The following is a 26,965-nucleotide window of genomic DNA, read 5'->3' on the forward strand; positions in this document are numbered from 1 at the left end:
TTAGGATTATCAAATAGCATACTTTTTGTTTTTTTAGAATAAACTTTGCCAAAAAATTTATTAACTAACTAATAAGGAAACAAGCAGGATGGTAAATTTGCTTCAAAGGAAAATAAATTGAGGGAAGCATACATAGTAGTTAAAGGAAAGAATATCTGAGTAAGGTTTCCAATTTACAATTCAAAAGAAAACCATAGATTTGAGCTTGTAATCTACTATACTGGACAAAGCCCAGAAACTATTAATATCTCTACAAGAAAAAATTAGTTTGCTTTCTTCGAGTAAAATCCATTTGCATAAATACCAGTTCTCTACAAGATAACATCTATCCCTACAGCATTGTAAAATGCACTAATCGGTACTAAAGAGTAAATCAAAGATATCCACACTTATAAAGAATCAAATAATCATAGATAGGCCTGCTAGATATACCTACCAGACTCTGAAGGAACACACAGTAATTTTTTTCTCTATTATCAATTTTTGAGCATTTTTTTCTAACAGTGGTTCTTGTGATCATAAATAATCTCCAAAGATTATTCTTGGGCACAAAAAAGAGTGACAGTGATGAATGAATGGTACAACTGTTTACAACAGGCATTTCCTGTTATAGAATAAACAAATAGAATAAAACTATATTTTATTATTTTTTTAAGAGATGCAACAAGAGGTTTTTTTTTTTTCTTTTTTATTATTATTATTATTATACTTTAAGTTCTAGGGTACATGTGCATAACGTACAGGTTTGTTACATATGTATACTTGTGCCATGTTGCTGTGCTGCACCCATCAACTCGTCATTTACATCAGGTATAACTCCCAATGCAATCCCTCCCCCCTCCCCCCTCCCCATAATAGGCCCCGGTGTGTGATGTCCCCCTTCCCGAGTCCAAGTGATCTCATTGTTCAGTTCCCACCTGTGAGTGAGAACATGCGGTGTTTGGTTTTCTGTTCTTGTGATAGTTTGCTAAGAATGATGGATTCCAGCTGCATCCATGTCCCTACAAAGGACACAAACTCATCCTTTTTGATGGCTGCATAGTATTCCATGGTGTATATGTGCCACATTTTCTTAATCCAGTCTGTCACTGATGGACATTTGGGTTGATTCCAAGTCTTTGCTATTGTGAATAGTGCTGCAATAAACATACGTGTGCATGTGTCTTTATAGCAGCATGATTTATAATCCTTTGGGTATATACCCAGTAATGGGATGGCTGGGTCATATGGTACTTCTAGTTCTAGATCCTTGAGGAATCGCCATACTGTTTTCCATAATGGTTGAACTAGTTTACAATCCCACCAATAGTGTAAAAGTGTTCCTATTTCTCCACATCCTCTCCAGCACCTGTTGTTTCCTGACTTTTTAATGATTGCCATTCTAACAGGTGTGAGATGGTATCTCATTGTGGTTTTGATTTGCATTTCTCTGATGGCAGGTGATGATGAGCATTTTTTCATGTGTCTGTTGGCTGTATGAATGTCATCTTTGGAGAAATGTCTGTTCATATCCTTTGCCCACTTTTTGATGGAGTTGTTTGTTTTTTTCTTGTAAATTTGTTTGAGTTCTTTGTAGGTTCTGGATATTAGCCCTTTGTCAGATGAGTAGATTGCAAAAATTTTCTCCCATTCTGTAGGTTGCCTGTTCACTCTGATGGTAGTTTCTTTTGCTGTGCAGAAGCTCTTTAGTTTCATTAGATCCCATTTGTCAATTTTGGCTTTTGCTGCTGTTGCTTTTGGTGTTTTAGACATGAAGTCTTTGCCCATGCCTATGTCCTGAATGGTACTACCTAGGTTTTCCTCTAGGATTTTTATGGTATTAGGTCTAACATTTAAGTCTCTAATCCATCTTGAATTAATTTTCGTATAAGGAGTAAGGAAAGGATCCAGTTTCAGCTTTCTACTTATGGCTAGCCAATTTTCCCAGCACCATTTATTAAAAAGGGAATCCTTTCCCCATTTCTTGTTTCTCTCAGGTTTGTCAAAGATCAGATGGCTGTAGATGTGTGGTATTATTTCTGAGGGCTCTGTTCTGTTCCATTGGTCTATATCTCTGTTTTGGTACCAGTACCATGCTGTTTTGGTTACTGTAGCCTTGTAGTATAGTTTGAAGTCAGGTAGCATGATGCCTCCAGCTTTGCTCTTTTGACTTAGGATTGTCTTGGAGATGCGGGCTCTTTTTTGGTTCCATATGAATTTTAAAGCAGTTTTTTTCCAATTCTGTGAAGAAACTCATTGGTAGCTTGATGGGGATGGCATTGAATCTATAAATAACCTTGGGCAGTATGGCCATTTTCACGATATTGATTCTTCCTATCCATGAGCATGGTATGTTCTTCCATTTGTTTGTGTCCTCTTTTATTTCACTGAGCAGTGGTTTGTAGTTCTCCTTGAAAAGGTCCTTTACATCCCTGTCAGTTGGATTCCTAGGTATTTTATTCTCTTTGAAGCAATTGTGAATGGAAGTTCATTCCTGATTTGGCTCTCTGTTTGTCTGTTACTGGTGTATAAGAATGCTTGTGATTTTTGCACATTAATTTTGTATCCAGAGACTTTGCTGAAGTTGCTTATCAGCTTAAGGAGATTTTGGGCTGAGATGATGGGGTTTTCTAAATATACAATCATGTCATCTGCAAAGAGGGACAATTTGACTTCTTCTTTTCCTAACTGAATACCCTTGATTTCTTTCTCTTGCCTGATTGCCCTAGCCAGAACTTCCAACACTACGTTGAATAGGAGTGGTGAGAGAGGGCATCCCTGTCTTGTGCCAGTTTTCAAAGGGAATTTTTTCAGTTTTTGCCCATTCAGTATGATATTGGCTGTGGGTTTGTCATAAATAGCTCTTATTATTTTGAGGTACGTTCCATCAATACCGAATTTATTGAGCATTTTTAGCATGAAGGGCTGTTGAATTTGCAACAAGAGGTTTTAACATATGCATGCCTTTCTGTCTTTATAGAGTTTAGCAACTACTAAGGCCAAAGAATTAACTTCTCTTAGGAATTTTAAAAGTGATATAGGGATGTATTTTAGATAACTTGTCTCACACCAGAGATCTTTTTTATATTATTACTATCATTCTTTGCTCTTTTTCTTTTTCTTTTGAGATTAAGAAGTCTAACCCAACAAGACTGTCTCCACTAGATTTCACTTATACTACTTATAAATAAGGCTGCATATCTCCCTCTCTCTGAGGTCCCACAAAACTGTTAAGTTTCTTGGCCTGGCAGAAAGTGACCTTCCTTACTACATAAAATACAGAGCATAGTAAACCATTAAACTGACACCACTCAATTTTTCTGAGTAGGCTTGGTGGAAATTGTTTCACTGAATAAATATAACTCAATTCCTTTAACTCAATTCCTTTTCATACTTATTGAATAACACATATTCTAAATTTTCTTGTAAAATTGACATAAAGAAAAAATATTTCAGTAGATTAAAATCTCAAACATATACTGTGTGATCAGAGTGTAAATAGATTAAAATAACATCAATAAAGCATCTCCAAAAGCAGTGAATATCCAGAAATGAAACAACTTAATTCTAAACAGCTAATGTGTTAAAGAAGTTACAAAGGATATTTAAAAATACTTAAATTTCAATAATAATGAAAGCACAACTTACCAATTTTGGGGGGAAATATAAATCTATACTTAGAAGAAAATGTATAGCTTTAAAGATGTATATTAAGAAAGAAAAATATTTAAAATCAAGAATACAGGCTTCAATCATTAGAAGCTAAAAAAAGGTAAAAATATTATCAAAATATGTAGAAAGAAAGAATAGATAGGAGTGAAAATAAATTAAATGAAAAAAGAAGACAATATGAATAAAACACTTAAAAAGATGTTTTGTTAAAGTCAGTAGAATTGATAAACCTATATGTAGACTCAGAGAGAAAGAGGGAGAACACAAATTAGCTATATCAGAAATGAGAAAGGGGTCACCACTACATATTGTATAGGTAAGAAGAGAAAAAATACTACATAAATACTTATTCCACAGATAATAGAAATTTTAAAAAAGGAATGTGTATATACAAATACAGGTATATGTATTAGAATTTTACTCCCAAGGATTTGAAAAGTTAGATAAAGTGGAAAAATGCCTTGAAAGAGAAATGTTATCAAATATACCTCAAAAGGAAACAGAAAGTCTTAATAGACTTATATTTAGAAGAACTGAATTTGTAAACAAAAAATTTCTCACAAAGAAAACTTTAAGCCTTGAGGAATTCACATGCAAATTCTATGTAATATTAAATAAAAAACCAATACTAATCTATACAAATTCTTTTAGAAAATAGAAGAACAGATGTTGGCAAGGATGTGAAAAAATAGGAACGCTTCTACACTGTTGGTGGGAGTGTAAATTAGTTCAACCATTGTGGAAGACAGTGTGGCAATTCCTCAAGGATCTAGAACCAAAAATACCATTTGACCCAGCCATCACAAACTCCCTCATGGCCTGTAGGTTTCCATTGAGAACTTGTTTCCAGGTGAACTGGGATTCTTTTATATGTTAGTTGATTCTTTTATCTTGCTGCTTTCAATATCATCTCTTTGTCCTTTACTTTGAGTTTGATTATTGTACACCTTGGGAAAAATCAATGATAAAAATAGATGTGTCGGTTACAAAGCTATAAATATATGTAATTATTTGGAGTTTTATAAATTTTGTCTTTTTGTTTCTTTCTTCCAAAAACTTTATTGTAAGGTGATGGTGCCTCAGATTGGAGGAAATCTAGGCTATCTTGGCTTCTAAATAATTCTGCTAGTATAAAATATCTCACCTAGAGATCTTTTGATAAGTAAATGACTATTTAATTTTAAAAATGTAAGCAAGTTACATGTATTGAAAGCTTCCAGTTTTAGATAGTATACGAGGCTTTATCCGACCAATAATAAACATAATATTTTCTCTGCTTTTGAGGGGCAAACAATATTAGAGGTAGACAAACTAGATATTGTACTAGATTTTGAAATTTATAAAAGGATGTAATAGAGTAAGAAAATGTCTCATATAATTGCATAGAAGAACTAAATTATTCTGCATAATATTTGACAGATGAAATTACATTTTTCATCTGTTTTTGTTTTTAACGATGCATAGGAAAAAATAACCAAGCAGTGGGCAGAAGATAAGAATTTGGGCAGGTATATGGTAAAATGAAACTTCTCTAAAACTTAAATCTTCATTATGAATGGACGATGAATATTACTAACATATGAACATTGAAGAGCTTGTTAGAGCTATATTTTTTTAGGGTTATATACACTATCTTGCTGGGGAGAAACTACTAAAGTTTTAAATGGAAAAGGTGACATGATTATGTCAGAGAGTTAGAGTAATAATTTTGGGCACTTTGCAAAAGTCATTTTTTTTGTTGCTAAAAGCTAAAAAAGCTTTCTGTTGTACGTTAAAGAAAGAGTGGATTGAGAGACTATTGTAATAATCCAGGTGATAAATGGCAAGTTCTTGAAATACAATAATATCCTTGAAGATGCAGGAGAAAGTATAGAATAGAAATCTATTTGGGTAAGTAATAGCTTCTGTACATTTCCGAACAATATTTCTAATGATATTGCTAAAAAACACCAAGACATTACAGTGAATGTTAACGCAAAGAAGAGCAAAATAGTAGGCAACAGGAACAAATGAGTGAAAACAACAAACAAGAAAAGAATATTATGTCAAAGATGGCCAACTAGAAGTCATGGCATTCAGAGGCTCCCAATGAGAAAACCATAATAAGCATGTAAATCTTCACCAGCAACCAAGGTATCCAGGTTCTCTCATCAAAATTGACCGGAAGGCTGCTATGACCCATGGAGAGAAGGAAGAGCAGTGTGATGTGGCAGCCCACCTGAGAGTCACAAGAGGAAGGGGTACCCCCCTACCCCCAGCCAAGGGAGGCAGTAAGTGAGGGTGCTACTAAGCTGGGGAAACTGCTTTTTCCACGGAACCATGCAACCCATGGATCAGAAGATCCCACTCGTGAACCCACGCCACCACCAGGGCGTAGCACCCCAACCCCAGGTGGGTTGCACGGTTCTGTGGAAAAAGTACGGTTTCCCGTGCTGGGTGGCATCCTCACTCACAACCTCCCTTTTCTGGGGGAGGGGGCTTCCCTGCCCTGTGTGCTCTCAGGTGGGCTACTGCACCACACTGTTCTTCCTTCTCTCAGCGGGTCACACCAGCCTCCTAGTCAGTTCTGATGAGAGAACCTGGATATCTTGGTCGCTGGTTAAGGATTCACATGCTTATTATGTTTTTGGTTTTGGTTTTGTTTTTGTTTTCGTTTTTTTTGATGGGAGCCTGCGAACACTGATGCTTCTAGTTGACCATGTTTACTCAACCCTTGAATTATTTTAAGAGAGGGAAAACCCTGTTATTGCCCCAGCCAGTTCCTTGAGAATGGTCTGTGACAGTGAAGCATGAGAGAAAACTAGGGAAGAGCAATGCAGACTCTCTAAGTGGAGGAGGCAAAAATAAAAACTATGTGAGCAGAACTGTAAAAGAGAGTACTGGCAAAGACAGAACGACATGGAAAAAGGGCTCTGGAGATTTGGAAAGGGCTCCCTTAAGTATTTAGCTGAGTATAATTAGTTTATGAGTATTCAAAATCTAAAAGAAGTCAGGGAAAGCTATTGAAAAGTTTTAAAGTTAACCATGCCCATCTGCCCCACAGAGCTGGGATCAGTGTCTGTTAACTTCAGGCTAACAGGACAACAACATGATTCTCAGAGAATGTGATCAAGTGCAAAGAAGGGTACTGCTGCCGATGTGGAAGAGAATTAGCTTTACAAGGAATACCGTTCCAGGCACACCTAACAAAACCAAACTCTGGTCAAGTAAGTGATTCCATCCCCAAACAAAACTCAAGAATAGTTATAAACAAAAATATCCAGCAATCCTCAAGGTAAAATTCAGTGTTTGGCATCCAGTTAAAATTATCAAGGATGCAAAGAAGTAGAAAATACAACTCATAACTAATAGAAATATCATTCAGTTGAAATTGGCTTAGAATGGCACATATATTAGAATTAGCATATCAGTACATTAAAAGATTTATGATAACTGAATTCCATATGTTAAAGAAGTAAAATACAAATATAAAATATACAATAAGAAACAAAACTTCTAGAGCTAATATTTTTGTGCTGTTTAAGTCATTAAGTTTGTTGTAATTTGCTGCAGCGACAATACGAAACAAATACACCCCACCTTCTCATTGCAATTTAGGGTAGATTTCTCCACTATTTGTTTAATTTCATCTCTTTGTACATGCTTCTATCAGAGATTAAAAACATTTTTGTGTCAGTTTTATCCAATTGAATAAACACACACAGGGTATTTTGCTGTATTTTGATCTCTTGAGTAGATTACAAGCTTCTTTAGTTCAAGACTTATGTCTTTCATCTCTATAAACATAGTTACTTTATCTACTTATGCAGTTGGAATTAAATTGCAGCTGAATAACAGATATATGAATTTCTCAAGCCCTCCAACCTGGAAGTTACCTTTCATTCTTCCCTGTCCTTTATTCACTACAACTCATCATCAAATTTATTTCTCTACCATTGAAAAAAAAAACCCTAGAATATGAAAATTTTTAGTTTCTTCACCACTATCACTCTGTTCCAAATCACTATGATCCCTAATTGGACCTCATAACTTGCCAAAACTATTGCAATATCCTCATGATTAGTTTTCTTAACTATCTTCTTACCTCTTTATTGGTTTATTCTTAATCTACTACTCTCAACCCAGAGTACTTTTGTTTAAAAAATTCTGATTATTACATTCCTCTGTTCCAATGCCTCCAATGCTTAAAGTGTCACTTATAATAAAATCAAAAGTCCTTTTGATATATCAGTTGCTACATGATTTAGCCCAGTGATATTTTGATGAACGCATCATCTCCCTTATTCCACTGGATCACTTTGTCTTGCTATCCTGGTCTTGTAAAACCAGCATAATTGTCTCATAGAACTGATGTTTACGGCTTCTTTTGATGACACAAAACAATTGACCCTCCCAGTCTTGAAACTTGAGAAACTCAAATTTGTTTTATCTCAGTTTCTTTCTCAGGAAACCAACCATCAGTCATCCCAGATAGTATCAAGGAACTGAAACTTAGCAGATCACCACATTTGGACAATGAGATGCCATACTCTTCACCCATCATGATTGCCTATTCAACCTCCTGCTTCCTATTGACCACCTCCACTTCCTTACCGCTCCAAAATTCCTGTGTTTTCACATATAGTTACATTTCTTCCTTGCTATATAAACCCCTACATTTAGTAGGTTGAGGAGATGGAATTGAGACTGACTTCCCACTTTCTCAGCTGAGGGACCCAAATAAAGCCTTCTTCCTTGGAAATATTTGTTTTAGTGATTGGCTTTCTCTGTGGTAAGCAACAGGACTTAGACTTTACCCTGGTGTTTCAGTAACACTTGCTATGCAAACAGTTAAGGCACTCTGAGATCCTTAGCACTAAAACTGCCTATTCCTGGAATGCTTTTGCCCATTGTATGCTTTATTCACCTCCTCTTACTTCACTTAAGTCTCTGCTCAACTGTGCCTAATATAATTGTTCCTCTGCGACCACACTATATGTACTCACACATTCCACTTAAATGTATCCATCTTCTACGGATTTATTTTTCTTCCCAACACTTATCGTGACATGATACTTTATATATTTATTTGTATCCTGTGTTTCTTCTCATTATAACATAAGGTCCATGAATGGAGACACATAGTCTACTGTTTTATATACAAGCGCACCCCCTATACCTAAGCTAGTTTTTTAGAAGTGCTTAATAAATGTTTGTTGAATAAAGAAGTAAATTACATTGTACAAAAGCATTTAGAATTACTAAATGCCATCTTATATTGTTGAGTGGAAAAAGCAGACCTTTCAAAAATATTTTTGTGCTATATGTTTATAAATATTTACATCAACCAGAACATGCATCACATTTTTATATAGTTGTTTCCAGTTTCAGATGCAATGTTTCCAGTTTCAGATGCAAAGATGTGTTATATTTGTGTATTGATATTTTATAATTACAAGGTATTAATATAATTGTGTAACTAAAAAGCCTATTAAAGTATGACAAATATAAAATTATAGTGGTCTAATATTTCTGTACATATTCATTATTACTTATAACAAAAATAACCACTTATATACAAAATGTTAACATTAGCATTGTCTTAAAAAACTTTGAAATTGTTTTAATATATTTGATAGTCTCTGTGCATTAAAATAAAAATTAAAGAACAGGGATAAAGTATGACTTCATATGGTATGGACTTGCTTTTTACACTTTGTCATTATATATATAAGCATATTATTATGCAGTACTTGTTGCTAATAGTAGCATGTATACTTTGTTGGAAAAATACTGCCATGGAGGTATTATCCTGAACTGTGCCTAATTTTATCATCTAAATAATCTAAAAACGTATAGCTGAAATTTCAAATTAGTCAATAATAACACATCTAGGGAGATGTCAAAAATGCAAATATAATATTATTCTGAGTATACAGATAGGTAAATGAATCAAGTAAAATAAATCTTTTGTTACTTGTATCTAAATTATTTCAAAGAATCATACACTGTACTCATGAAGACAAAAAGAATCACTTCCCATGTAGTTTTAAACATACCATATGCTTAATATAAATATTGGTAAAAACCGAACATGAGACATGTCCTATAGGCATACTTAGTAAACTGCATATGCTGCCATCAAGGCAGGTGAAACCTCCCTTGCTGTCAAATTAATTTCAGGTATTAAATGTTGTTAATGACTCTAGCAGTCTTGACTGATCTAAAATTGGACTGCTTTTAGATTTAAATTTGTGCCACTGTTTTCTTTGTAGTGTGATACCCTATTATTAACATGAAGTTTCCATAAACACAATTTTGTGTCATCTGATTACTGAAGACACCACTATCTACAAGGTCACACTCTAGTGGAAATGAAAGTAATTATGGAGCTGTGTAATATGATAATTTATCTTTTGGTCAAAGAGGACAAATGTAGAACAGCTGGATTTTCTGTTTTAAAATTCCCATCAGTCAATTATAGTACATTGATCTGAAAACAGATGGCACTGCAGTCAAGCAACATTATCCAGCATTGAGAATTAACATGCAGGAATTTTATTAATAAAAAGTGTTCACTTCATAAAATATATTCTGTATGACATTTACCATTGATATATTACATAATTAAATGGCTTTTTATCTCTTAATAAAATTAACCTGATTTTCTATTATTGAGTGATATGGCATTTTATTAACTAATTCTCTATACTTAGTGGCTACTTTCCCTGGAGAGAAACAATGGCCAAGTCCTCAGTGGCCTTTTTTTGACCAGATGGAAATGAAATGGCAAGGTTTTTAAAAATGAATACTGAAACATCTGTTCTCAGTATTGTTCTGCTCTCAATAATTCAGCTTGTTAGTAGGTGAGGTTCCCCTATCTATGAGATATCTCCCATAGTTAAGTACAGACTTCCAGGATTACATTTTGTAGAAATAAAAGAAATAATTGGTAGCTCTCTTACGGAAAATATATAGATTTATTTTACAAAATGTTCACACCACACTATAGATGTTCATTTAATGCATCTCTTTATATTAAAATAAAATAAATCATTTGAATTCCAACCAAATGTGAATGCCAACATTTAGCATATTGCATTCATCGCAAGCAAATTAATTCTAAAATTGATATGCATCACAGCAGAACCTAAGAAAGCAGGTATACTGATTCTACTACTTAGCAACTACGTTCAATGTAAGAAAATACTCACATATTGAGATAAATATCATTAAGAAAGGAATACTAGCAAAACACGACTCTTTTTTTTTTTTTTTTTTTTGAGACGGAGTCTCGCTCTGTCGCCCAGGCTGGAGTGCAGTGGCGCGATCTCGGCTCACTGCAAGCTCCGCCTCCCGGGTTCACGCCATTCTCCTGCCTCAGCCTCCCGAGTAGCTGGGACTACAGGCGCCCACAACCGCGCCCGGCTAATTTTTTGTATTTTTAGTAGAGACGGGGTTTCACCTGACCTTGTGATCCGCCCGCCTCGGCCTCCCAAAGTGCTGGGATTACAGGCGTGAGCCACCGCGCCCGGCCAAAACACGACTCTTATAAGAAATATAACTCTCAATATTTCAGTGACATAGGTACAAATAAATCAGAAAAACAAAACAAAAACATTTTAAGGAATACTGAAGGATTTCTAGTTCTAGCAAGACAAATTGTTCCTTCCATGTGTCTCCCATGCATAACTAAAACACCCTGGACATAATCAACAAACAAGTATAGGAAGACTATGATGGACTGTAGGAAGAAGGAAGTTAACCTGGGGGCTTCTGAACTTGATGAATGATACAATAGTGAGATCCTTATTGCTTCCCATATATCCCATTAGTATATTTCAGAGCACCTACAACATACTAATAATACTTCTAGATGGTTACAGAGAAGAATATTTTCCTAAGTAGGGTAGACAAAGACTGCTTTCCAAATAGACCACAAAGAAAGTTATTTTTAAAAAATAAATAAAATTTTAAGTAATCAAGAATTAGCATGGAGAATGAAGGGGCTACCTACAAACTTTGAAAAGACATTCATACATCATGCAAGGCATAAATAACATATTCTGAAAAAAATGTATATACAAATATGTTTTTTAAAAATATGTATCTACAGGCCGGACGCGGTGCCTCACGCCTGTAATCCCAGCACTTTGGGAGGCCGAGGTGGGCGGATCATGATGTCAGGAGGAGATCGAAAGCATCCTGGCGGACACGGTGAAACCCCGTCTCTACTGAAAATGCAAAAAAATTAGCCGGACGCGGTGGCGGGCACCTGTAGTCCCAGCTGCTAGGGAGGCTGAGGCAGGAGAATGGCATTAACCCAGGAGGCAGAGCTTGCAGTGAGCAGAGATCGCGCCACTGCACTCCAGCCTGGGCGACAGAGCCAGACTCCGTCTAAAAAAAAAAAAAAAATTAAAAAAAATTAAAAAAAACCAGTATATACACTTTTTAAAAAATGTATAAAAAACAGAGTAAAACTTTGAATAGGTATGTCACAAAAGAAAATATTCAAATAACTAATAAATATATGAAAGGGTGTTCAATCTCATGATACAGAAATGCAAATTAAAACAATGAAATACCACCACATACCCTCCAGAATGATGGATGCAGAGCTGTCACGTTGAAAGTAGTTTTATTGGACTGAACTACATATTTAAATAATAATAAATTGGTTTTTACATGTTATCACTTTTTATCATTATTTATGCCCCAAAATGGGGTTTTAATGAGTTGTGATACAACAGACTTTACTATAGCTAAAAAGAAAAACTTTATTTTGAATTAAACACTTGGTAGAAGTCTTTAAAAACACCAGTATTTTCTTTTCCTAAGGAAATTGCAACTGAATATCTGGAGCTTTCAATTAATAATATAATTTCAAATAATAGAAAATTGATATTACAGATGAATTGTACTGAACTAAAAGTACCAATTGCCTAGTAGGTCTCACTGAACTTTTTTTATGAAGGATGCCATATATAATTACATTTCACAGTCAAAGGAAAAACCCTTTTAAATGCTTGTATTAGCATGATAACTATACATTTTCAAATAGAATACAGTATCAAGCTTTCTAATAACATTTCTGTTTTTCCCACTCAGAATGGCATTGTCAAATTGTAGTTAATGACCCATTTTGAATCCCCGAAATTATAGAGTGAATGATGTGAGTTAATGTGCTCCATTACCTTTTTAACATTTCTTAAGTAGTTTTTCTAAGTTTTTTAAAGAGAAAATACGTTTCAGTCACATTAAAACTTATGTTCAACTTTTCCACATATGAAGAGTTATTTTCTAACTTTATTTTTTATAATAGATTTAGAAGCACAAATAAAGCAATATCCATAAACATATCACTGGATTTCATTCAGGCAAGTGAATTACTTTTAAGAAAAAAATCAAAATAACACATTTCAGAACCAGAATGTTTTATGACAGGAAGTAACATTGGTTTCAAATAGAGATTTTCCCCTGCATTATCCACTCTATTTAACTAAGCAGTATGATTATAATATGACAACACTTTTTTTTTGTCATAGTGACTTCTATTTCCTATAAGTAGGTCTTTCTGTATCTTCTGAACATTATCTGCAACTTGACACAATGATGAAATCATGGGCACTAATTTATATTTAAAGGGAATGCCTTACAGGATAGAAGTTGGCCATATTGTACTTAACTAATAGGAAGTTCTTCATGGAAGTTTCTTCCTGGACGTGCAATGGCAGCTTGTGCGTATAAATTTTAAGAATTACAGCATGATGCCCATATGTATGGGAGGAAGAAGACATTGTTTAATAAATAATAAGTGGAACAGAATATTTTCATCAAGCATTTACAGTTGTAACAGCCACATAATCAGCATAATTATTTTAACCTCTAGGGTCATGGGGAATATACCTATGGTATTCTTTTTCTTTTGTTCAGTAAGTGCTTATTGTCTGCAGTTGCCAAGGACTGAGCTAGGCATTTATATTTACGTGAAGTGATTAAAAAATAAAATATTTTTCAAAGTCTGTAGGTAGAGTTTTAAAATCATGATTTATTACAACTCTTGTTTCCTTTTCTTCTGTAGATTTAAACTGTGAATTGTCTCTTAATGTGAATTGAGTAGAAAACTTTTCTGAACTGCTTAAAGAGATTGAGTTATAGAATATTTTGTGGTTATTGTAAGATGGTGGATTAAAGAAATCTAAATATTTACCTGCCATAAATATTTAGAAATCCTACATAATACCTAACAAATCTATTTTAAATTCAAATCTGCTTTGACCTTAAAGAAAAGTAAGTTTCTAGTTCCAGAAATAATGTGAAAACTGAGACCTACTCAGAAAAGCTGATAAGTTTATCCTGTCATGCCCCAGGTGTCAGGGGATAAGAATACACATTAGAAGGGGATTACATACCCCCAAGACCCAGGAGATTAGTTCTTGTGCCCATCTAGGACATAAGGTAGAAAATAAGATCACTGAATATAAACCAGGAACCCCAAGTGTCTATAAACCTTGAAAAGTAGGTAGACAGTAAGTGCATGGAAACCGTAAGCTGCACTGTACCTGCATAGGCTCTAGGTGAGAACAAGAAAAAGCAGTCTTCTCAGAAAACTCAAAATTTCTGCTCAGCCTTTACTTCTTCAAGTTTGGCCTCGACATGCTTTAAGCACATATAGGCCATGAAATTAACATAAAAATGGTCATTGGCTTTTGAACTCCTAAGATGTCTCATGAAATTAAACCACAATCTACTACGGAGATACACTCCAACTCTCAACCCACACCATCACAGGTTTCTCCCAGATAAAATTTAATAGAAGGACTTCATAAGACAATATTGCAAACATCTAAGATAACAAGGCCACATGAGCAAGAGACATCAGAAACAACTAAGAGTATAATTTTACTTTCAAGTATTGTTATTCTTATATTAATCATTGAGCAATCTGCTAGGAATAACAATATGAATATTTTAAGTACATACATATTAAATAAAGACTTGCAATCAATGAAAAATAAGCAAAGGTATCTGTGAAAGTGAACAAGCATGTTCTGAAACACCTTTCTAAACTTTATATGCTCAAGCTGCCATTGCACTTCTAGGAAGAAACTGCCATGAAGAACTTCATATTAGTTAAGAACAATATGCCCAACTTCCATACTGTAAGGCATTTTTTAAAATATAAATTAGTGCCCATGATTTCGTAATTTTGTCAAGTTTCAGACAATATTGGGAAGACAAAGAAAGACCTACTCATAGGAAATAGAAGTCACTATGACAAAAAAGAAGTCTTGTCTTATTATAGTAGTAATACTCAGTTAAGTTGAGTGGATAACAGAGGGGAGAATCTCAAATGGGACATGAAAAATTTAAGTAAAAAGACAAAAATAGATTAAGGAAAAGATTCAAAAATAAATACTGAATTAAAATACATCTCAAATTACTTTCCAGAATAAAACCGTGAGATAAAGTGATGGAAGATATAAAAATACAGGTTAACAGAAATAGTGGTTAGAATGATAAAATTCTGCTATAGGTGGAATATAGTTTGTTTGTCTCTATCAAATCTCATGTAGAAATTTGGCTTCCTTAGTGTTGAAAGTGGATTTTAATGGAAGGTGTTTAGATCCTGAGGGGACATCCCACATTAATAGAATAAAGCCCTCCCTGAAATAGGGGAAAGGGTCAGTGTGTTCTCACTCTGTCAGTTCCCATGACAGCAGGTTGTTAAAAAGAAACTAGCATATCTTCTCTCTCTGTCTCGCTTCCTCTCTCACTATGTTATCTCTGTACACACTGAATACCCTTTTCCTTCTGCCACAAATGGAAGAAGCCTGAGGCTCTCACCAGATGCAAATGTACAAACTTGAACTTCCCATCCATTTGAAATTATTTGCCAAATAAACCTTTTTTTAAAATGAATTGCCCAGCCTCAGGTGTTCCTTTATAGCATCACAAAATGAAATAAGACAAATCCAAATATATATATTTGATATGTCTTAGTTCAAAAAATATATAGTTATGTATATTAAATTTATTTAACGAAGTAGTTACAGTTTTAGTAAAAAAAAAAAGAACAAAATATTCAGATATAATGACATAGCATTTACCAGAATTGAAGACTTTGCAATGTAAAAAAGCATAACAAGCTACAAGCAGAATGAATTAATAAAAGTCAACATCTGAACGTACTGTTGTGGGACTTTTCCTCAGTTCAGCTAAAGACGGGGTTATTATCAGAGGGACACGAAAGATTAGGCTTGCAGACAATGTGAAGGGTGAGTAAGGCAGGTTTTTATTGGGTAAAAAGGGAAAGAAAGGGGAACAGAGACCGTCCAAAAAGCCAGGTCCCTGCTGGTGTGCTTCCCACTTCACAGTTTGAATCCCAGGTAGCACCTAGAAAGAGGAGGGTCCAGGCTCCTCCCCGCTGCAAACGGTGCAAATTTCTGTGGCTCCACCCCAGTGCACATTCCTCCCAGTGCGCAGGCTAGTTGGAGTTTCTCTGGGGATCCCCTTTCACCTGGCTATCTCATTGCCCTTCTGTAAAGAAGTATATCTAAATGCCCTTAGAATAAGGATAAGTACAAAGACAAATCTTAACTGCTTCCTGCTGACAGGGGGCGCTGTTTTGGGGAAAATAACATTCAGAGCTTCCTCAGAGATCTTTCTAAGGGTACACAGTAGAAGGGGCTATCATCAGAGGCTTTGGTTGCATGACCATTTGGCATTTGATGGCCTGAAGGCAAGAAAAGACAAACGAGGTTATTAGAAAACATGTTATCAAAATGAAACAAGGGAACATGTAAGGACAGCTCAAAAATCTGGAGTCCTTTTACCAGTTTGCAGAGAGAGAGGGAGGCCAAAAGCCTGACTGGTAAAAACAAAACAAAACAAACAAAAAAAAAAACTTTACCCTTTTGGCAGCATGTTGGGCTTCTGGATTTCCTTCGCTGACCCTAATCTTAAGCCAACCAGTTTAACGTTTGGGAAATTAGCTCTTTCCAGTTTGGAGGAGGCATCCGAGGGGAGTGTCCTGTAGTACAGAGACACAATTACCTATCTGTGAAGAGAGAACAGAGGAAGAGAAAGGAAAAATGAGACTGGCCTCATACCTTTGTCTACACAGTCCCTATACAGGGCTCTGATCTGTGGTCAGTAAAGAATGTCACTTTTCAACAAGCTCCAAGTTTATCTTGGGACCTTAAGAGGAGAGAATCACCTAACTCATAGGTATTTGAGGTTACAAACCCATGGCTGGGCTCGCCTTGTAGAACAGAATTCCATGAAAGCCAATCCAAAAGGCCTATATAGAAATAGTTACTCTATTTCTTGCTGCACTTTATGCAAATAATCAAGCCAAGTATAAAATTAAAGTCTATTTTGCAAACAACTTGGTCCTATTATGATTTGTTATTTTAATAAACATAAGGACTGGAGAAAGAGAAATTATATTTCAAACCTTATCATACATTTGTCATTAAATTCTACATGGATTACTTGTTTTTAAGTTTTCTCCTACAATTTAGGCTAATCCTGCTGGTTCCTGTGAACCAACCAGCAGTCTCCGGCTGCAGCTCAGAAAGAACAAAAGGGATGGGTAATGTAGAAATCTGGATCAATATTCTCGTTTTGAGCAATTATTCTGCAAATCCTCCCAGGTGATGGGAATCAGCGAGCCATGGAGACCAACATCGACCTTCCTGACCCTCAGGAGTGATGGGGTGAAGGCATGGTTTCCCCTACCCTCAGAAGTCCAAGGATGAAAAGACTTAGAAGCAAGAGGGAAAAATATTGCTTGGTTTGCAGCTCAGTCACTGCTTCTCGACCCTATGTTGCAACATTTTCTAAAATATTGCAGGACATTTTCTTAGTTCAGCTAAAGATGGGGTCCTTATCACAGGGCCACAAAAAATTAGATTCACAGACAATTTGAAAGGTAAGGCAGGTTTTTATTGGGTGAAAGGGAAAAAAAGGGAAGTAGGGATCCTTCATAAAGCCAGAGTCACTGCTGGTGAGCTTCCTGCCTCAAAGTTTGAATCCCAGATACCACCGAGGAAGAGGAGGGACCAGGCTTCACCCCACTGCAAATGGAACAAACTTCCACGGCATCACCCCAGTTTGCACTCTTAGTGCACAGGCTGGTTGGAGTTTCCCTGGGGACCCTGGCTGTATCAATGTCTTAGTGAAATTTTAGAGTACTAAAAATAAAGATCTTACAAACAATCATAGGTATGAAATAAAAATTAGGTATATGACAAAGTTTCCACGAGCAACTAGAATCCAACTGGATATCTTTAAAGCTCTAGGGGAAAAAAAAGACAAAAATAAATTTTTTTTCTATCAAAATATGTTTATCACTGGTAACTTTCCAATTAAAAAATGTACATGTACTTTAAAAAGTAGAGAATTGGATATAGAGGGAGGAGACTAAAGAAATTCCTAGAGTGTGGAGTGTATAAAGCAATAATAAATATAAAAACATAAAAATTAACACAATGAAAACATTGTATAGCAGCAACATGTAAAATGTTTATCAATGTTCTGATATTGTAAAATGTTTATCAGCTCTAATATTGTTTGGGATGAGGCTATATCTCCTGATTATCTTTATAATTTAAAATTAAGTATATATAAGGAAAATTTAAGAGCAAGCTTTAGTAGAAGAGAAAAAATGTGTAGCTTTAGATCACTAGAATTTAAAATGTCTATCCAATAGAAAACTAAAAATCAGTAACATAGAAGCCAAGAAAAAACATTATGGACCATTTCTGATAGCAAGAATACAGTATATATATCCCTCAAATCCCTGAAAAGAGGGATGGAGACAGAGACAATCAGCATAGCACAGAAAATCCTACCAGCAACATCCTCATTGAAACTTGGTAACAAGACAACTCAACTTATTATATATATTCAGGCAACTCTAGAGTACATCAAGACTAGCCTATATATTGCCACAGCATCAATATTAATATGAAACCATAAAGTGTTAATGGTACAGGATCTTATGAATCACAGAAACCAGAAACCAACAACAAATACCCATAAAAGTCATGCCACCACACTTTGTGAGAATCTGGATAAGTAAACCTGAGAACAACGAGTGAAATTACAAGAATTCTTCTTAGGCTCTAAGTTGTGGATGATTGCAATAAGACCACCACAGTAACCACTATGGGGCCTCAACACATATATACGGTTGGGAAGAACAGTTGTGAGAGACTTTAGAACGTTTTATCGTTATTTAAAAGCTGTAAAAACAAACAAAATAAAGCAGGACAAACCCGACTAACTGTATGAAGCAAATGACTTTTGTCTATAGTCTATTTAACTTCCAAGGTAGAAAAAGTTTTATTACCAATTTTATTTTCTATATCATTGGAACATATTAATTTTCATATGTTTTTATCTTCTTTTTGAATATAGAGCAATTGCTCTTTCTCTATATATATATATTTCATATAATATATATACACAAACATATATAATTCCCTAGTATACCAAACATCCATTTACCAAAAAGCATACTATTCTTCAATTTTTTTTTCTTTTGTCAAAGAGGACTTATAGTTCTGTATGATCCTACAATGTTAGTAAATTGCACCATTTGGCAGTGGTTGCCAAGCAGATTCTATATTCTTGATGTGCTGGAATGTTTTGTTCATTTTAAGTGAAACTATTTCCTATTTTAGTTCTAAAATGTCCCCAGAGACTAAGCGCAGTGAGTCACGACTGTAATTCCAGTACTTTGGGAGGTAGAGGCGGGCGGATCACCTGAGATCGGGAGTTCAAGACCAGTCTGACCAACATGGAGAAACCCCAATCTCTACTAAAAATACAAAAAATTAGCCAGGTGTGGTGGCACACACCTGTAATCCCAGCTACTTGGGAGGCTAGGGCAGGAGAATTGCTTGAACCCAGGAGGTGGAGGGTATAGTGAGCCTAGATTGTGCCATTGCACTCCAGCCTGGGCAACAGAGCAAGAGTCTGTCTCAAAAACAAACAATCAAAAAATGTCCCTAGGTGACAATAATATAAGCAAAATTTTAAGGAAAAAAATACCCTTCTTTTTGTAGAAGTCACAATGATTACATATTATAGTACAAAATGATGTTGTATGATGCACTAGTGGTGTTAAACATCCCTTGACATTTAAGTTGTATTCACACAGGGCTAGTCAATCAAATAAGAACCCAGAACTCATTCTCCTTTCTCCTGAGCTCTGCAAAAATAAGAGTTTTACCCATCTCACAAATAACAATGGAAGAAGAAAAATCTGTTATCATTGTTTGGTCATTAAAATTTTCCTTCCTAATTAATGACCAAAAGCAGGAGAAAAAATAACTCCTTTAGAAAAAGTTAAAAGTGTTGTATGGAAAAGTACTTCTAATGCCCATAAGACAATAGAGAACAATTTAGATCATTAAAAAAACAATAAATGAAAGCTATTTATTTAGATTAAAAATATAGTATAAGTGTAGACAGGGTCAATGTTCTTTTTTAAATTAAATATGTAATGTGATAAAAGGGTCTTTGCCAAAGGATCTTTGTACACTAAAAGGCTCACCTTTGTAATTCCAATCTTCAGAATTCTTTGAACTGTAACTGCTGCTAACCTGATCCTGGAAGTTGAAGTGAGTAAGGTTATACTTTCTTTATAAATTATGTTATCTGGATTTTGATCCTTTATTTCTAATTAGACAAAGATAAATAACAATTTTCTCTTATTCCTTTGATGCCAGGATCGTGCATTGTTCTATTCCCTTTAGTATTATAGGCCCACAAAGTAACAATGTAAGTGAATAGTGCTTTTCTAGCCCCAAACTTTGCTTGTGTCTTCTTTCTGTGTTGGCCAAGCTACTTAGAATTAAAAAAGAACAAAGAAGCATGGGTGACTTACAGTAATAGAATTAAAATATATTAATTACAAGTAGGAATGAATGTCAAGAGAAATTATTTGCAGTAGTCTAATTTTTCGGGTTCACAAATTTCTTAACTTCCCTTAGGATCGCAAACATTATATGAGTAATGTGTCCATATGTTTGTTTCTTATAAACTTATTTTTTGTTAAGGAGATTTATGGGTTCATATAGTTTTTATAACATTTATTATGGTTCCAGTTTTAGAGAATCTCTCAAAGGAAGCTGTGCAATAAAATTGTCCATTACAAATACTTCATTAAATCTTTTTATTTTATAATTTATCATACCATGAGAAAGATATGTCAAAATATATATTTAAAAATAAATGTTCTAAATATTAATTCTTAATTATTAAATCTCATAATTTTTATTTTTGCATATATCTTTTTATAGAGATGTAATCAGAGTGCATGTATGATATGTTTGCTATTTTTTTCATAGATTTAGGCTTTTTCTAAAAACATTTTAAATTGTTGCATAATTTTGTTATTTAATGAGTGCTTAGTTGTTCATTGGTTCTTGATCAAATAAAGAGTATTTCTTTTGTGAGTCTGTATATTTATTTTCCTCCTATTCAGGTATCAGCAGAGCCCCATTTATTGTAATAATAAAAGATGACATATGTAAGTATTAATAAAATGAGCACGTAGGCATTACCATAAATTTATGCTCATTCATGGACTTTGAATATGCATGTGCTCAGATTTTTTTTTTTTTTTTTTTTTTTTTTTTTGCCAAAAGTAGAAAATAAAAGTGTATATTGGGTGCTCACTATATTTGACAAACTAACTTTTGAGGAAGAAAGAGAGAGAGATGACCAGGACCCATTCCAAAAGAAGCTTATAGTCTAGTCAGGGTACAAGGAATACACAATTAATTTAATACAGTGTAAAACATATATCGACTAGTATTTGTACTCATAGTTATCCTTGAAGAAAATTCAACAAGTTATGTATTTCTTGAACATAAATAAGGAGAGAAAGATGGATTAGTATGAGATGAGGTTGGAGAATCAAACCATAGAAGGGCAAGTCAGGATATGCTAGAATCTTATCATTTATTCTGTAAGAGATGAAAAGTATGTAAGTTATGATAATAAGAGAGAGAAAGACTGAATTTGTTTATGTCACTCTCTTCACAAAATGTGCATTATTTTACTGATCTATAATATAGTAGCATAATAAAATATGTATACACTATATAAAAATATAGAGTGTCAGAGAGCTCAATATATTTTTACCAGTGAGGTGAAGATTGAACACGAAGGTATGCAATTAATTAAGTTTGGAGACTACATATTGATTTAGAAGAAGAATTTGAGAAATAGAGATGAAAGAAGGCAGTTATGAGGGTATGGCAAGAATCTGGAGATAATTACAGACTAAACTAAAAGAAAAAAAACGATCACCAGTTGAGTCATCCTGTAGGTCATCCTATGAGGCCTTGGACTCCAGGATCTGTCCTAGATGTCCCTAGCTATGATATAACTTATGACATCTGGTGATTGAGCATCATGTCATGGTCCCTCTGCATTCATGCATTAAACATCATCGCAGCTCTCCATGACTTCAGGTTATTTAGACAATGCATTTTGTGTTCTGCTGTCTCCAAGTCTGTCAGCCCACATAGAGACAGTGTTGTTGCTGCCTTTCTGTGCCCTATGGGCCAGCAGAAATCTGGAGAACTGCCTAGCCCTTTGTTCCTATCAAGTTCATAATGTTGCCACAAGGTTGCAGACAGTAAGCAGGAACAAGTTCTCTCTTCTTATATGTAAATATTTATTTGAAGGTTTTTGTCACTTCCCAGGTTTTGATCTGAGAGGAATGAGGGTGAAATTATCTGAGGGGAGCTCTCTTTAGTACAAGGATGAAGGATGGGTAGAGAAGGAATTGTCAACTGGCAGAGAAAAAGAAAGAAAAGAGAAAGTAATAAAGAAAAAAAGAAAGCATCTAGTGCTCATTTTCAGGGACTCACAATTTCTTAAGTTGGATTCCAATTTCAACTTTAGAAAAACCTGTGACATGTGTGACCTGTGGCCTGTGGCAGTTGTGTCATTGCAGTAACCATAATCATGCAACAAATGACCTTTTAGCCTTTCCATAAACCTTTATGGAGAAATGAAAGTATTCGCTCTAATTTGATAAACAAAGACAATGCTGCACTGTCCAATAACCCAATGAAATCAGAGTCCATCACAAATTTCTCCATCATTGGAAGATTGAACTTGTCAAAATCTTTCAGTAGGTCACAGGGTCCATAATACATCCATAACAGAACCAATTGTTTTATTTCTCAATTTTTCTTTCCTGGTAGTAGTTTTTTAAGGATTTCAAGATGTCATTTGACCATAAGGCCAAAGATATCAAGAGTGTTGTTACTTTTTTTCTGAGTTGTAGATGGTGCATTGGCATTTATATGTTTTAAAATAGAGCTCATCTTGCAATGCACATTTTCTATGAAGTAACAGCAGTAATCAAAGTGCAGTAAAGAAGAGTAGGTTTATTTAGTTAGTGGTAGTATACCTATAGCTTTGAGAAAATATTTCTAAAGTCTATCGGTTACTAATCATTTTCAAAATTGCTTCACACTATAATAATTTCACCAAGCTTAATTATTAATATTAAATTATTTCTAAAAAAGGGAAGTAGAATGGGAAAAATACATTTTTATATTACATTTTTAAGGTATTCTCAATATTTATTATATCCTAAGACAGAAATACCATTAGAGGAGGTTTTGGAAACACAATAATTTATAATTCCCAATCTCTTTTGAAATTTATGCAAAATCAACAATATGATAACTAAGGATTAGCTAGTAAGCTATTTGTTGATTTAACAAATATTTATTGAATGATACTGCATACTCAGCTCTGTTTTCTGGTGCTAAAATACTGCAGCAAATATAGTAGATAAAGTTCTGCCCTCGGTTGTTTAGACAGACAATGATTTGATCAGAGAGTGATATGTTAAACTTTCAAGTTAAAGCTAATGTGAATCACATTGCCTACGATGGGCAGGTTGAAATCATCGGAGCTCTCAACCAATACACAATAATGATATAAAGTATAATTATTCCAAATTGACAATTGAAGAAACTGAGGTACAAATAGATTAAAAATATTACAAGGTTTGTATGTAACTGAGTCAGGGTTAAAACCTTCTTTCTTTCTGTAAGGCTCATGCTCCTTCTCTTAAATGATCCTCATGACTCTATGCTCCAAAATTATGATTTTCTTTAAAAAGTCTAGCTGCCTATTGGATGTGGCAGCTATTTCTGTGTTGTTTTAGGTTGAGGCCTTTGTAAGTGGCCTGTAAAACAAATAAAACTGGTTAGCATTTTTCAGTAGCTATTAGAATTGTCTGTGCAAGATGTTTTGTTAAAAAATACCATAAATTGCAAGAAATGAAACTTCTTTCTCTTTTTGGTCTTTCATTATTACTAAATAACACTCTCATCTGGATGCCAGAAAGAAAACAGGCTAAAAAAATAATAGACTGGCCTCCGGAACGTCATTTGTTTCAGCAAAGGAGTTAAATAGGTGTACCTCCATGATCAAACTACGTCACATCTTAGAATGAGAGTTTGATCAACTACCAGAGTGAATGGTCCCTGGTAAAAACTAAAACTATCTCCTTCCACCAAGCATTGTAAGTGATTTTAATAACCTACTTTATGGAATATTAGTGGATATCTGATTCTATTCTATGAAGTTTACAAAGAAAAGAAAGTTTAACTTCTTTCCTTTTCTTAAACCTCTTTATGAGTCAGATTTTATAAAAATGAGAAAAACATTGCTAACAAGAAGTATGAACATAAGTGATACTGATTGTAGATGAGCAGTGATGACTGAAATATAATTCTGATCCTGTATTCACCATATGTTATATTGCAATGTAACAGCTATAACAGCACATAGAATTTGTAGTAAATAAATGACATATAAGGTAAGTAAATTCAGTAGTTCTATATGATGGCCAAGTTCACTAATAAATAATCTAACCTAATAATAACTAGGTTAAGAAAGCAAATAAACAATGAAAAAAACCAGCCTACCCTGAATACATATGCTATCACCTTCTATCTGCTGCATTTTATAGTAAACAGTCATAGAAAATATGTTTAGAAAAAGCCTGTTAAAAATAACATTTGAATGGTAAGAAAAACAAATAAATATAACATGTTTCAATTTACCTAAACTCAATCTCATTTTTGGATTTTTAAAAAATAGGCTGGACTATAGCATAGACATATGGAATGTCTAGGTCATATGGAAACTGAAGACAATATACAATGAGAAGAGCTTCATTTTGATTAAATTTAGCTTTTTAAACAGAAAGGAAATATACTTTTCCATAGTGATTTATTTAGTTTGCCTAGTCCAGGAATAATTGTATATCTACCAAACAGAAAGAAGAGGAAAAACAGTGCATTAATTTCACATATCTGTTTATTGTAGACTTTAACTGTGTTACAAGACCTTTCAAATCTCAAATAGAAAGAGACAAATAAAACAAGGGTGCTGGGTTCATTAGCATTTAATGAATAACAAATTAGCTTGCCTGGACTAGTAATCTGAATTAGTTTTTCTCCTGAGTTTTCATTTATGTTATCTTCTTTCATGCAAATTAAGGAACTACACAAACACAATTAGAGGTGGCAGCTATCTCTGTAGCAAGTAACGGGAAATACGCTTTACAAAATGAATTATAGATATATTTCTTCTCTTACCAACAACAATCAAACACTTTAGTTCAAGCACATTTTAGACTTCTTTTCATCATCTCCTGTAAGTTAGAGGATAAGGTAATATAAAGTAAATGTTTTAAAGAAAATGAATTTAGTTGTTTTCCCCATTCTATTTTCTCTCATGAATAGTTGATTTCATGAAGTCTTGGGGGAGTAGTACTTTCGAGCATTTCTGCTGAATCCAAGGTTGTACTCACCTAGAATCTACAACTCCCACCAAGCACAGCCCAGTAAGCACAAATGTATGGTTCCCGCTTGCCCACATGATTTGGCTTTATGCCCTTGGCAACAAAAGTTGGGCTCTTCAAATGAAAGTAAAACTTGTTTTCCGTTCTTCAGCAATACACTTTTCAGACATAAATAAAAAGCGGCTGCATCATCACACAATTGGCTCCAGGTGAAACTGTAAAGTAAGCAAAGCTTGTCTATAGCTGTTATAATAGTGTTTCACTTCTGTAAAAATGTTCCAGGCATTAAATTTACTTTACTTGAACAGTGACTCATTTTGCATATGTTAAATAATTTAATTCTCTCCATAACTTTATGAAATATGATTAGCTAAACTAGAAATTTTAATTCAGAAAAGTATGTGGTAACCTATTGCACAGTCAGTAAATGGTAGACCCAGTGCTTAAACATAAATCTGAATAACTCCAAAATATGTGTTCTTGCCTCTTTATCACACTGCCTGCCAGGAAACTGGGCTTTTCACAATTTTTTGAACGTGATTATTTGTAGTGTAGCTTACCTCCTGGGTCCAGTTCTTAACTAGGTTAATACTGTTGGCCCTACTTGTGCCTCTCCTCCTTTAAACCTAGAAGGCCTATGTCAGCCAACATTAAAACCTACTTTACTGTACTGTAGTTGCTGATTTTTAAGCTGCTTCTATAAGCAGGGTGTTATTTTAGCATCAAAGGGCATGGTTTCTGTGCTAAAGTAGTTTGGAGTCTAGAGGGGCAACATATAGATGAAGAACTTCTGGAGACTGTGATTACTATGAAAGTAAAGGTTTTCAGGGAAGGCTGTGGAAGAACAGTCTAATTCTTTCTGGAGATTTCTGCCAATGTCCAGGGAAAAAGTCTACTCCAAGATGGTCATCTCTGGCTCCAACGCCATGACTGTTTCTTTGTTCAGCACCTTGACAACATTATTTTTTTCAGTAACAAAAATACAAAACCCAGGTTTTTTCTTTATATAACTACACACAATAAAATAAAACTGCCATCCTAATCCTGAATGTGTAACATTATAACTAACTAAAGAGAAGAGTTAACTCAAAACAAAATGAGCAATGTTAATCAAGTGTTACACATTTTTGGTCTTAAAGATTCTTCACTGCTCACTGTGTCCTTACTATACCCCACTCTGTCTTTTTTCCCTCTCTTCTTTCCTTAATTTTTCCCGAGCATCCCTTTTTTCCTATTTGTCCTGCCAATTTGAAATCTCATGAGCAGGCCAAGGTGGAAGGATCACTTTAGCCCAGGAGTTAGAGAGCGGCCTGGGCAACATAGGGAGACCTCATCTTTACAAGATTAATTTAAAAATATTAGCCAGACAAAGTTGTGCATGCCTGTAGTCCCAGCTGCTCAAGAAGCTGAAGTGGGAGGATGGCTTGAGCCCAGGAACTCAAGGCTGGTGTGAGGAGCTGATATCCTGCCACTGCA

At 34.6% G+C, this 26,965-nt stretch overlaps 1 long non-coding RNA gene across 3 annotated transcripts in view; it reads right to left on the reverse strand.

The window, feature by feature from the left end:
- Window positions 1-15,902: 15,902 nt before the first annotated feature.
- LOC144333318 (uncharacterized) overlaps window positions 15,903-26,965 on the reverse strand; it is an 80,988-nt gene continuing 69,925 nt past the window's right edge. For 2 of the 3 annotated variants that reach the window (XR_013401894.1, XR_013401893.1), the window contains exons 2-3: window positions 16,544-16,690; window positions 15,903-16,366 (exon numbers count right to left, since the gene is read on the reverse strand). This is a non-coding gene — a long non-coding RNA (uncharacterized LOC144333318). Of the gene's footprint in view, window positions 16,367-16,543; window positions 16,691-25,498; window positions 26,190-26,965 lie in introns of those variants that run through there. The other variant, XR_013401892.1, reaches the window with a different exon arrangement.

Source organism: Macaca mulatta, chromosome 12, assembly GCF_049350105.2.
Source record: "Macaca mulatta isolate MMU2019108-1 chromosome 12, T2T-MMU8v2.0, whole genome shotgun sequence".
Lineage (NCBI taxonomy): Eukaryota > Metazoa > Chordata > Mammalia > Primates > Cercopithecidae > Macaca > Macaca mulatta.